An 11,433-nucleotide genomic window follows, 5' to 3' on the forward strand; every position below is an offset into this window, starting at 1 on the left:
AAAGGCATTATCATATTGGCTTAAACCATAATACAGTTTCCCATTTGAGTGGTAAAATACCTCCTAATGCTTCAGTTGATGTTTACTACGAGTAAGTTGCTTCCTGATTTCTCTGTATAGTAACTGGTTTAATTTATACTGTCGTTGATAGGGATATTGTGTTTAGATTAATAACTGAATTTTCATGATAATCAATATGAATGGATTATATATGATGTGAAAAAAACCACTTCTTCTGCTCAGTTTTGAATTTTCCACATTTTCAGTCCTTCTTTGTATTTTTCTTGTGTTGTAAGATAGCAAGCATACAAATGTCTGATCTGACCTCTCTAGAGCAATTGCTTTACACGTACATGCATAATATTCCTGATTTGAAACTTTCTAATTTCTCTTCATATGATATTTTCTATGTTTAGTACTGTTCACACTTGAACCCTGTCTATATCTTTAGTATCCTTTTGGAGGAAGAGTGACCTGTACCTCATATGGGATTTTTTTCTGGTAAGGTCACAGCATTGATCTTTATAATCCTATTACACTGGTTTTCTTCTAATTGTCTTGCGTTGTTTAAGCTGCCTGGGTTTTTTTTGGGTTTTTTTTTTTTTTTATTTTGATTGTAGTGGTGTGTTGAGCAGAGATTTTTCACTGCTGAAGTGGGCCCTGGTTCCTTCCTGAGGCCAAAGCAACTGGTGTGTTTTCCCATTATGGGATAACTGATCTAATGATTGACTTCCATTAAACAGATGCAATCCTACCACCCCCTTGCACCTGACACTGGCATGTAGTGATAGGACAAGGGTTAATGGCTTCAAACTGAAAGGAGAAAGAGTTAGATTAGATGTTAGGAAGTAATTATTCACTGTGGTGAGGTACTGGAATAAATAAGAGAAGCTGTGCATGCCCCATCCCTGGAGGTGTTCAAGGCCAGCTTGGATGGGTTTGAGCACCTGGTCCAGTGAAAGATCTTCTTACCCATGGCAAGGAGCGCTGGAACTAGATGATCTTTAAGGTCCCCTCCAAACCAAACCATTTTATAATTGCATGACTTGTCTAATTAATATTGATAATTAAAACAACTCCTGAAATGGGGTGAGGACTTTATAGCTGATGGCCCTTTTGTTTTTCATGGAAGTTATCTTGGCCAGACCTTTAAACAGACCTTTAAAGTGTCAGTGTTTGTGAGTAAGTGAATGTAAGACTGTGAGTAAATTAAATCTATGCGAGACTAAATGTTAGTGACTAACATCAATTTATCTGGAGATTTTGTAGATAACTGTTACCCTCCCTTTGCCTAACACATTGAGTTTTATTACACTAAGTTCCTTACAGTTCTGTCTTTAATTTGAAATCTCATAAAACACACTGGGTTTTTTTTAATCGGTTTATTTTAATATGTGTCTTTATCTGTCTATCATAACTTAAACTTTATTTAGTGTTTTTGGGGTCCACTTACTAATTTTGGTTAGATTAATAATTTCATTCAGAGTAACTGAAATAACTGCAGATTTTCTGCCATGACACTTGCCCCAGTTTCTGAATTATTGACAACTGCACTGTAATACCTGACCAAATACATCCTTTTCAGCATTTTGCAGTTAATTCTTTGCTATTAAGGACATTTATTATCGTGAAATCAAATAATTTAATTCAATATTTTCCCTGGTTAGATTTTGGTCAGATTTTTATCTATGACTGACTGTGTCCTCATTTTTTGTTTGATTGCTTCAGGAGGCGTTTTTCTCTTTGGGCTTTGGAAGAACTTGTTTTCTGTTATCTGGAGCAAGAACTAGATTACCACCAGTAGCAGTTGTTCTATTCTATTTTCTCTTTTACATGGTGCCTCCTATGACTTTTGATTATTGTTTATGCAGCCCATTCCAATGTCAAATCACCCTTTATATGTCTAAATACTTCTTGATATCCTAATTCTGCCTAATATTCTTATTTTCCCTTCTCTGCTGCTTCAGCTAAGTTGATTTGTCTTGAGGATTTGCCCATGATTCACAATGGGGAGAAAAAAGCTAGTGCCAGCCATGAACACATTCCAGGTCTTTATTATAGGACTGAGGAATTTAGTAAATACCAGAGTTGAAGCTGGTGTACAGAGCTGTGCATCATCCACCAGGCATATGTGTGTAATGCTATGATAATTGCATGATCAGGATGTGTATCATGAAATGCTGTATAGCATTGTAAGACTGTTTTTGTATGATTGTGAAATAGTTCATTACTATGATGCTTTGCATCACACAGACATGTGCTGGAAAGTATATCTGCAATTTTAAATTTTAGCAGTGTAAATATAATACAGTAGAAAGTAGAAAATATACACAGAGGACAAGGGAAATGCTAGTAGTCAGGGAACATTCATACTTTAGGGATCCAGCTCCTGTAACTAAATCAAAAGACTGATTTCCTTAGGCCATTTCCATGCAGAGACTCTTGCACAGGACATTTTGCAGTGTTTCAGGAGTTCCTTCAACCAAATCTCTCCCAAGGAGCCTCTCTCTATTTACTGTAGGGTAGGATCTGCATCCCACTCTTGCTTACTTTTGACATTTGAAAACAGGTGATGTGTATATAACTACTTATCACACATTTTGCTCATAGGGGCTGTAGGGGCACGTTAGTAAACTGAATTTCAGAGAAAGCTTTGAACAACAGTAATGCAGTAGGTTTTCAGATATTTAAGGGAGTTTCCATAAAGTGTAAGGTGTAAGACAAAAAAAGGCACAAGAAGTTTGTTTGAAAATACACCATATGGGTATGAGAGGAGCTGGAAACTGGACTCCTGACACTGAATGGCAGGCGGGAGATGGAAGGGAAGAGACACAAGATGCAACCCTGAAATTTATTTTTGTATCAGTAAAAAGTGGAGGGTTTTTAAAGTGTTTTAGCCAAAACCAACATAACAATTAAATTAAACAGTATGATCTCATGGTCTTTTGAGCTTTATGTTTTATGAAAATTGGCCTGGTTTCAAACATGAGCAAACCACAGCTGTCTTCCTGACAAAGATTAAGGAGTAATAGGTGTGGTGGTGATGAGCAAGGATGGACCTTAAAAGTGAAGTGGTAGATGCTGCAGAAGTAGCCAGGGAGAGCTGTGGAGATAGTGAGGTGTTCTCCAAGTGACTGACTAGGAAAAGGGTCTTTGCAGCAGTTCTCTGAGTTAATGTGTGTGATATTAGGCTGTGTTTGTCAAAAGCAAAGAGAAAAAATGTTGCTGAATCAAAAAGCAGAGAGCAAAATCTTGCTGAATCAAAACATGATGATGATGATGATTAACCTGATTGAATACTTTAGCTGATTGGGAGGATTAAGAAAAATACCATCTTGGAAATGTTGCATTGAAAGTATCTGCAAATTATGAATTTGAATCTTGGGATTTGGAGTGTCTTTGGGATGTAAGGTGATGCTAGAGTTACATGTCTGAGCAATAGGCAGGATGATGCTGTAGCTGTGCAGCTTTGTGTGTGTCACCAACAGTTAAATCATTCATAGAAAAAATTGTAAAGATCTGTCCTCAAGTATAATTGTATTATTTAGTATTTGACATTCTTCACTCCTACAACTGCTTCCCACATAATATTGCTTAGAATATTTCCCCACCTGCCACAAAGGACTGGACATTAATTGTTGAGTTTGATTTGTAATGTCACAGTGGGATGCCTAGTATGAAAAGATGTTTTGCATTTGCTGGAAAGGCACTGATCTTTTCATTTGGTTTGTAGTAATGGTGAACACAGATGCAGTAATTTCCTTACAATTAAATTATGAAGTCAAGTCTTCTAATAACAATACTCCATAGTATTTCAGTAATAATTAATTGATTCTGTTCCTTATTCTGATTCTGCCTAATGATACGAGAATTCCCCCCAGGAGAGGAAGCTTTCAGTTTGCTTGAGAATTTTATAGCCAGGTCCCGTACCAGCCACAGTCATTTTTTCCTCCCCCCTTCAGCATGTACTGGAACTCACAGAGTGAGAAAGGACAGAGGACATCCATCTGCTCTTGGCTAACTTTTCCAGTGGTGTGTAGTTGTATGGACATGGTAGCAAACAGGTGTGAGTTAGAATTGTTTCCAGGCTTTTCTGACTTAAACCGGAGAAGAGGCAGCTTTAGTATCAAGGAGGCATAACCTGAAGAAAAAATCTGAACAGCTTTTTTGTTCTTTTTCAATAAATTTCTGCCAGGTGTGGAAATCAAAACTGTTAATGTTATGTTTGCAAGAGCAAGAAGAAAGGTTGTCTTAGGTGTTGAGTAGTTAGGTATCCAGATGAAAAAGATAAAGCTTCAGGAAAAGAAATTAAAACCTGCCTTTCTTTGGAAATGTAACTCTGGCAAGGAATTTGATATTAATGGCCTATCAATAGTTTCAGGTTGTTCAAAGAAAGAGCAGTGATAGCCATATAAGGCAATAAATTTCCCTCTGCTTGCTAAAAATTTGTGAAATCATAAATTCATTGAGCAAACATACCCCATGGGCATACTGGGTCCTGGGACTGGGACCTCTCCCTGCACACAGCTGAGCCCTGCCGGCTGCATCTTCCCCCCAAGTCCCTGTGTGCCTACAGAGTGACCCCAGGTTTGAGGTGTAACTCTCTGGAGATAAAATACCCAAAATCTGACACTATACTTGAAGTCCAGTGTTGTAGATTCTTTACCATGTGCCAGTTCAAGACATACATGTGGGATATAACTGGGAATTCAGTATTAAAATGGGAGAAAAGATTTTGTTATCTGTCCTGCGCTAACACCAATTCTAAAAAGACAAACGTATTTCCTTTCTTCACAGATTTTGGAAATTTCATCTGCCTTGCATATCTGTGTATATAAATATCTAAGTCAGTGTGTCGTCTGGGCAAAAAAAGGCTTCTTAATGTCCATGTGCAAGGAAAACTTTATATATACTACTATTTTTCATATCTAGAAATAATAGCAGTTTGAGTCCTTATCTCTCCTGAGTGCTATAGGCAAATCAATGTCTCAGTGAATTTAAGATGTTCATGTCCTCATGTATCTTGAGTTTTTAAACTTACTATTTATTTTTATGTAAAGGATCTTGCTGCATCTTAAGCCATCCTGTAGGAGATACAAAAGTAATCAGAGATTGTTGATTGTCTTAAACATTTTTGGGTAGAAGGTGTATTTAAATTGATATGTCTGGTTACATGCTGATCTATGAAGGTATAACTCTGCCCTAGTAATAGGAAGAATGGTATCATACTCCTGGACAATACATCCTGTCTTTGGTCTGGCTGTCTCAGAGAGGTCATGCTAGTGAAGGAACAAGGTGCAGTGATGACATTTACAGGCGTGGTGAATTGGCCATTGTGGCCTCCCAAGCTGAGAGACAGCCTCAGGCAGGGAGGAAGCATGGACCCCTTCCTGGGGTGGATGAGGAGTGCTGGTGTGGAAGTCTGGATGACACAGCTCCCCACAGTGTAGCCTGTGATTCCATGTGCTTATGCCACCATAAATCTGATATTCCTGTAGTGTCTTCACTGCTTCTGTCACACTTTCCTGTTGTGTTAAAGTCTGTATTTCAGTTGGCAAACCTCATTATGAGGTAGGCATTTTTTGCTAGTCTCTTTTCGCATTAGCAGTTGTATGACACTAGGTGCATGCTACCATGGGGTTTTACTGGAACCTTGGGGAGACACACTGCCAAGCTAGAACTTCTCACAACCTTCAGACAGTCATAGCAATGATAGTTCTTATAGAAATATTATTTACTTTCTGTCAGTTTTACAGTGTTTTAAAATACAGGCAGATTATCTCATTTTAGTTTTCGCCATGGTGTTACTAAGAGGCTGAAAATCTCCATGTAGAGCTGATGAAGATAAATACATCACCTTTATTGATTTTGGACCACTCTCTTTTATTAAAAATAATAAAACAAATTACATATAGCAACAAAAAAGCAGCAGCACACAGGAGGTGAGCAAACACACTGCAGGTACTTGTGTTTGCCTGAAGGGGAATGCACTGTGATCAATTAATGCTTTATAAATCTTTTGGCATAAGAAATTACTGTTGCCTTTGCTGTAGCTGCAGCATTTTAAGGTAAAAATAGAGATCTTGTCATAGTCTAGGCACTCAGGTTATTTTTCTGTGATTAGTTTGGTGTCTCTAATTAGAGCTGTGTGCTGTGTTCCCTGATATCATTCTTTTTCTCTTTACATATTTAGGTCCTGGTCCTGCAACTGGATTTGTTCAAATGGACCTCGATAGCCTGGGGACCTGATGAACTTCGTGGGACTCTGGTGACTGCAGGTTCTCACTCTGAAGATCTGATTGTAGGCCTGAACATAAATTTCTATTTCGTTCTCCTGTCTGTTTGCTTCTTAAATGATGAAAATTATCCTTTAAAATGGTGTTGTCGTTGAGTCTCATGCACATCCACTTTAGTAATGTTCAGACACTGTGTGCCTGGGATGTTGTCAGACGTTGTTAAATTATTTCTTTTCTGTTGTGTGCCTAAACCTCATGATTGCTCTGATTATTGTGTTAGATTTTTTCCATTTAGTGCCTTTCTACCTAAAATGGAGGCGATAATCGCCTGTGTTTTCAATCGTTGTGGTATTTCTTTTAACTCAGATTTTTAAGTCAGAGTAACTGGTGAAACTGTTCATGTTATTTTTAAAGAGGTAGGTAGATTTGTTTATTTCTTGCTGGACACAAAGTATAATATTTTAATTTGCAAACTTGGTAGCCTATTATTACTGAAAGCTTTCAATATGATGATACTCTGATGTAATAAAAAGAGTAGGAAATGACCCTTCTACTAGTGTTCCTGTTGCTTTTCCATTCCTGTGGCTGTGGTTGCACAACATACAACTGAGAGTGAAGATATTTTTATTTTTTTGTGAGCCAGTGTATACCTTTTTTTGACAATAAGTACTGTTCCCTGTCCTATTCCATATTGCAGTTTCACTGAATAGTGAAGTTATAGCCCTGGTAGAAGCTGTAGGAAGGACTTTGAAAAATCACATGTAGAGTGTGACCATAAATAGAGTGTGAGAGGGAAAATAGATGTGTTCTATCTCTATACATGTTAGTATTTATGTTTTATATATTTTTAAAGCAAGTATGTAGCCGTGTACGATAATTAAGAGATTAAAAGATCCAAAACGTCCTTTCTATACAGACAAACAGAAAAACTTTTTTGGTTTTTGTAGGCTTATTACTATGATATTAAGGAACTTCACAGTATTTGATGGATCTTTGCATATTCCCTGAACAGAAAAGAACCATTGTCCTGTTAGACCAAGGAGAAAACTGAGCTGCTTTTTTAGTCAGTAGTAAAGTCAATGATATTAAATGGATTCTCCTGCCTTTTAACCTTGTGCCTCCAGCTCCATTTTTCCCTCAAGACCCAAACCTTCCCTTACCATCATCTGCTTTTCATTTCTACGTGAAAGGCCCCAGGTGTTTCTGTTTGGACTCCCAGAAAATGAGGAAGAGGTTGGTTGGCCATCTGCCAGGGTGCGAGGTCTGACTCGGCCCTTGCTCACAGGGGCTGCTGGTGAAGGCAGAGGCAGAACTGAGTGTTCTGTGTGGCATTCAACTGCCTTAACCACATGCCCATCGCTCTCTTCCTGTAGTTGTCTGTCTTGTTCTCAGCAGAACTCCTAAAGAAAACACATATACCAACCAATAATCTAATTTGATGCACAGCCCTGATTCACTTCCTGAGCCGTGTTCTGCACACACGGAGTGACTGCAGTCCCGTGGAAAAATTCAGCACAGCGCACGAGGCCAAAGAGTAAGGCTGTTAAGTGTCTTTAAACTTTGCAATGAAGCAGTGTTCTTTTAATGTCACTTATTATAGCCATAGCTCAAAGTATTTTTAACAAGAAACAAGAGGAAAATGAAAGCTTTTAGAACTGGTTGTAGCCAATTCCCTGTCTAGCCTGTGAACGTGAATATCCAGCTCGGTGAAACACAGAACATCAGCCAGGGAGCAAGGGAAGGAAGAAGGATGGGTGCTTAACACCATGGCTATATCCAATTTGCTTCCAAGTCTCAGGGACTATTTGTGGAGTGTTGACCTCAGCTCTTCAGCTTTTGTTTTCCCTTCAGCATTCCCACACCCAAAAATTAGCCCCTCCAGAGCTTCTCAGTGCAACAGACATTGGGGGTGTTGCTGTAGTTTGGTAATCATTTAAATGAAGAAACAGAAATCAAAGGTGGGCTTTTCTCCTAAGTTTTCACATTGAAAAATAAGAGGAGATGCTCCCAGTTCTCTCAACAATGAATTTCAGGGGCTATCCTTCTGATCCTTGATCTCACAAATAGATGGCAAAAACTTTAATAATAGAAAATTTGCTCTTGGCTTACCCCTTTAATCTTCTTCACAGTCAAATTGTAGTGGCCTACTGTGTTTGTAAGCTACCAAAGATGGTGTGTCGGCTCCAGTGCCAGAGCAATTGTGCTGAGAACACAAGCTCATCTTGTTATCTTTTATGTTAGAATTTGGTAGCATAATAATTTTTTTTTCAGAGAAACCTTGCCAGACCATGGTCTGAGTTTCAGTTTTTGTTCATGTCTGCTTTATCTATGGGTAGTGGTTGAGATTTGGTCACCAAGCCTAGTGATTTGCTATGAGGAAAACAAAACAATCTTATACTTTGCTTTTGCTTGCTTTTCTCCGGGATATACAGTCTTTTCTTGCAAGTAATGCAGCAAATTCCTGTAAAAAGAGCTGGTGGGAATACTGTTAGGAAAAATTTGTTCAACCCATTCACTGAAATTCATAAAAATCAAAATACTTGCAAAAGTATTCACTGGCATTTTGTTGCAAAATAAAAATGAAAACCCTGATTTAGTACTATTTTTTTTTTTAATAAGGATCAGTTTTCAACATTTCATAGCTGTAGAGAAATGGTGGAAATGGGACAAAACAGGCTTGATACGTAGAATCACCTTAAGTCTGTATCTCAACTCAACACTTTGTATCATGAAAACATGGCCTGGAACTGCTGCCTGTCATATCAGATATTATTATCATTGATTTATTATGTTACTTCATCTTACCTGCTTTTTGTAATCTTTTGGCAGGGATTCTGTGTTTTGGGTGTCTTCTTTTGGTTGGGGTTGGGTTTTTTTACCAGCACCTAACAGAGCCCTGATCCATGATTTTGCTTCCAGGTACTAGGAAAATACAAGTACTAATCATGCCTGCTGCTAAAAATTTTCTACATTATTTCATTTGCATTTGTTTGCTTTCAGCTTCTAGTAGTTGATTCTTGTTATGCCTTCCCTGATGGATTAAAGAGCTCTTTAGGACTCACTATTTTCTCCCCAGTAAGGTGCTTTTACCCTGTGATCAAGTTACTTCTCAATATTATTTTTGTTGTTGTTTGTTTTAAGAAAAAGCTAAACAGATTGTGCTTTTTAGGGTTCTCATTATTTTTTCACGTTCCTAGATGATTTTTGTGGCTCTTTTCTATCCATAAAACTGTGTGTTACTAGTCACATGCACAGGAGTAAAATTGCTCCTCTAGTTCCTCTTCTGTTAGTTTGGTTAGAAATTGATGTTATTGCAAGGTCAGAGAAAAAAAACCCTACCTAATATGACTTCTGCACACCTGAGTGTAGTTATTAGAGGACAGAAAATGGTGGATGACTTCAAAAACATTTAAATATTTTAAAGTGATCCACAAATCAGCAAGAGTGGGTGTGCAGGAGAGATGCCAAAAGTATTTATGTTGAGGTTTTTAAGGAGCTAGCAGTGAAAATAAAAATAATAATTTTAATTGTGAAGCAACAATAATACATCAAAACTTAAGTGCTGTGTTTAGCATAGTAATAGTTGCAGAAATTTTGTAGGATTGAATGAAAAGTGTTTAAAGTGTTTGTTATTAACACACTGTTATGGGTCACTGGAAATAGAGACTGTAAGTGGATGTGAATATACATATCCCTTTCATCCATTTAATCCTATAAGTAGCCACTTGCTTATATTTGGAAACCCAAGAACAGTTATGTGATCTCTTATGCTGAAATAGAAGAAATAACATAGTATTAAGAATTCAGTTTTTTATAAAGATTGTCACTATTAAGTCATATAAAAGTTCAAGCAATCAAAATCCAGAGCTTGAAAGAGGCTCTTGAAAGTTTTACTGCTTCAGTATTTCTTTCTAAAGGGAGTGGTTATTTATTTTGATTTGCATCCATACTTTAGGACAAAGTTAAGTTAAATTTACACAAATGAGACTAATCAGATGCCTGTCTAGTCAAAACATCTCAGCCCCCAATGACTTCTATGCATATCATGCATATAAGCATCTGAATTGGATCTGCGCTCCCAGCCCCACACTTATCCCTCCTGGAAACCATCAGATTTTCATTAAATTCAACTTCAGACTGTTTAAACTCTTGGTGGTGCTGCACATTAGTTTGATGCAAGTTTGTCTAATGTGTCTGACAAAACTTTGAGGTCACCACATTGACTATCTGTCCAAACTGACTTGAGTTTTGACTTTGAAAAGAATGTGTCTTTCCCTCTGTGAAATTCAGGGCATATTCCATAAGGGTCTTCATGTGTTTCAGCAAAATGAAAGCTCATGGAAATATGGTAAATGAGGAAGGAATGAGATTTAAAGTAAAACAAAAGACTTAGTGTCCTCTAAAACTCGTGGAAAAGAAGTAAAGATGAACAAGAACTGAATAGAAAGCCAAATGGCCTCTAGTTAACAAAGTACTACGATATACAGATTTAGACTATAAATTTGTGTGTGTTAATGGAAAAGTTATTACTAAGATTTTGGTAACACTGGGTGACTTGGGGTAGAAGTTGTCCCCCTGCAACGATGAGCTCACAGAGCCCTTTCTGAAACAACCATCTGCTGCTGGAAAAGGCAAGAGAAGTGGGCATTCCCTTGAATGCTTTTTGGAATCACAGGCTTAGTCAGTGTAAAGTATGTGATTTCTTACATCCTAGATTGCCTCAGTTTCTTCTCTTGAGTCTCAGAAATCTTGGAATAGAACCATTAAAGAGAAGGAGATGACATCACTGGGAAAGAAGATGGTAGAAGAAACAGGATGATTATGATAGAAGCTGGAGACAGTCTCCGTGAGAATACTAGCATGACGTCTTTTCTCTGAGCAGCCAGTTAAAAGGTGATCTTCCTTTCTGAACCAGTAATAAATTGCTATGGCTGCATATAATGGTGAGTTTTTGATCAATGCAGCACCCAGTGCAGTGCAGTAGAAAACTGTTTTGAAAGTGGGGGGAGAGGGGTCTGACTAGAAAATTACTTTCCCATTAAATAATGCTACTAATGACTATTTGGTGCTGCCAGAATGCATTTTTCAGCTTATCTTTGCACAGGAGTGTGGACAGAAGAGGAGAAGAAAAAGGGGACAGAAAAGAGAGAGATGGAGAAAGGATAAGAGTTTTTTGAGGCTGCTTCTGCTCTTCCAG

General features: G+C 37.8%; 1 long non-coding RNA gene across 5 annotated transcripts in view; it reads left to right on the forward strand.

Annotated features, from left to right (window-relative positions):
• Positions 1-6,778, forward strand: part of LOC121364271 — a 32,684-nt gene extending 25,906 nt beyond the window's left edge. For all 5 annotated transcript variants that reach the window (XR_005956833.1, XR_005956832.1, XR_005956834.1 and 2 more), the window contains one exon: positions 6,194-6,778. This is a non-coding gene — a long non-coding RNA (uncharacterized LOC121364271). The remainder of the gene's footprint in view (positions 1-6,193) is intronic.
• Positions 6,779-11,433: the final 4,655 nt, after the last annotated feature.

This window comes from Pyrgilauda ruficollis, unplaced genomic scaffold (genome assembly GCF_017590135.1).
Source record: "Pyrgilauda ruficollis isolate IOZ18807 unplaced genomic scaffold, ASM1759013v1 scaffold8, whole genome shotgun sequence".
NCBI classification, from domain to species: Eukaryota; Metazoa; Chordata; class Aves; order Passeriformes; family Passeridae; genus Pyrgilauda; species Pyrgilauda ruficollis.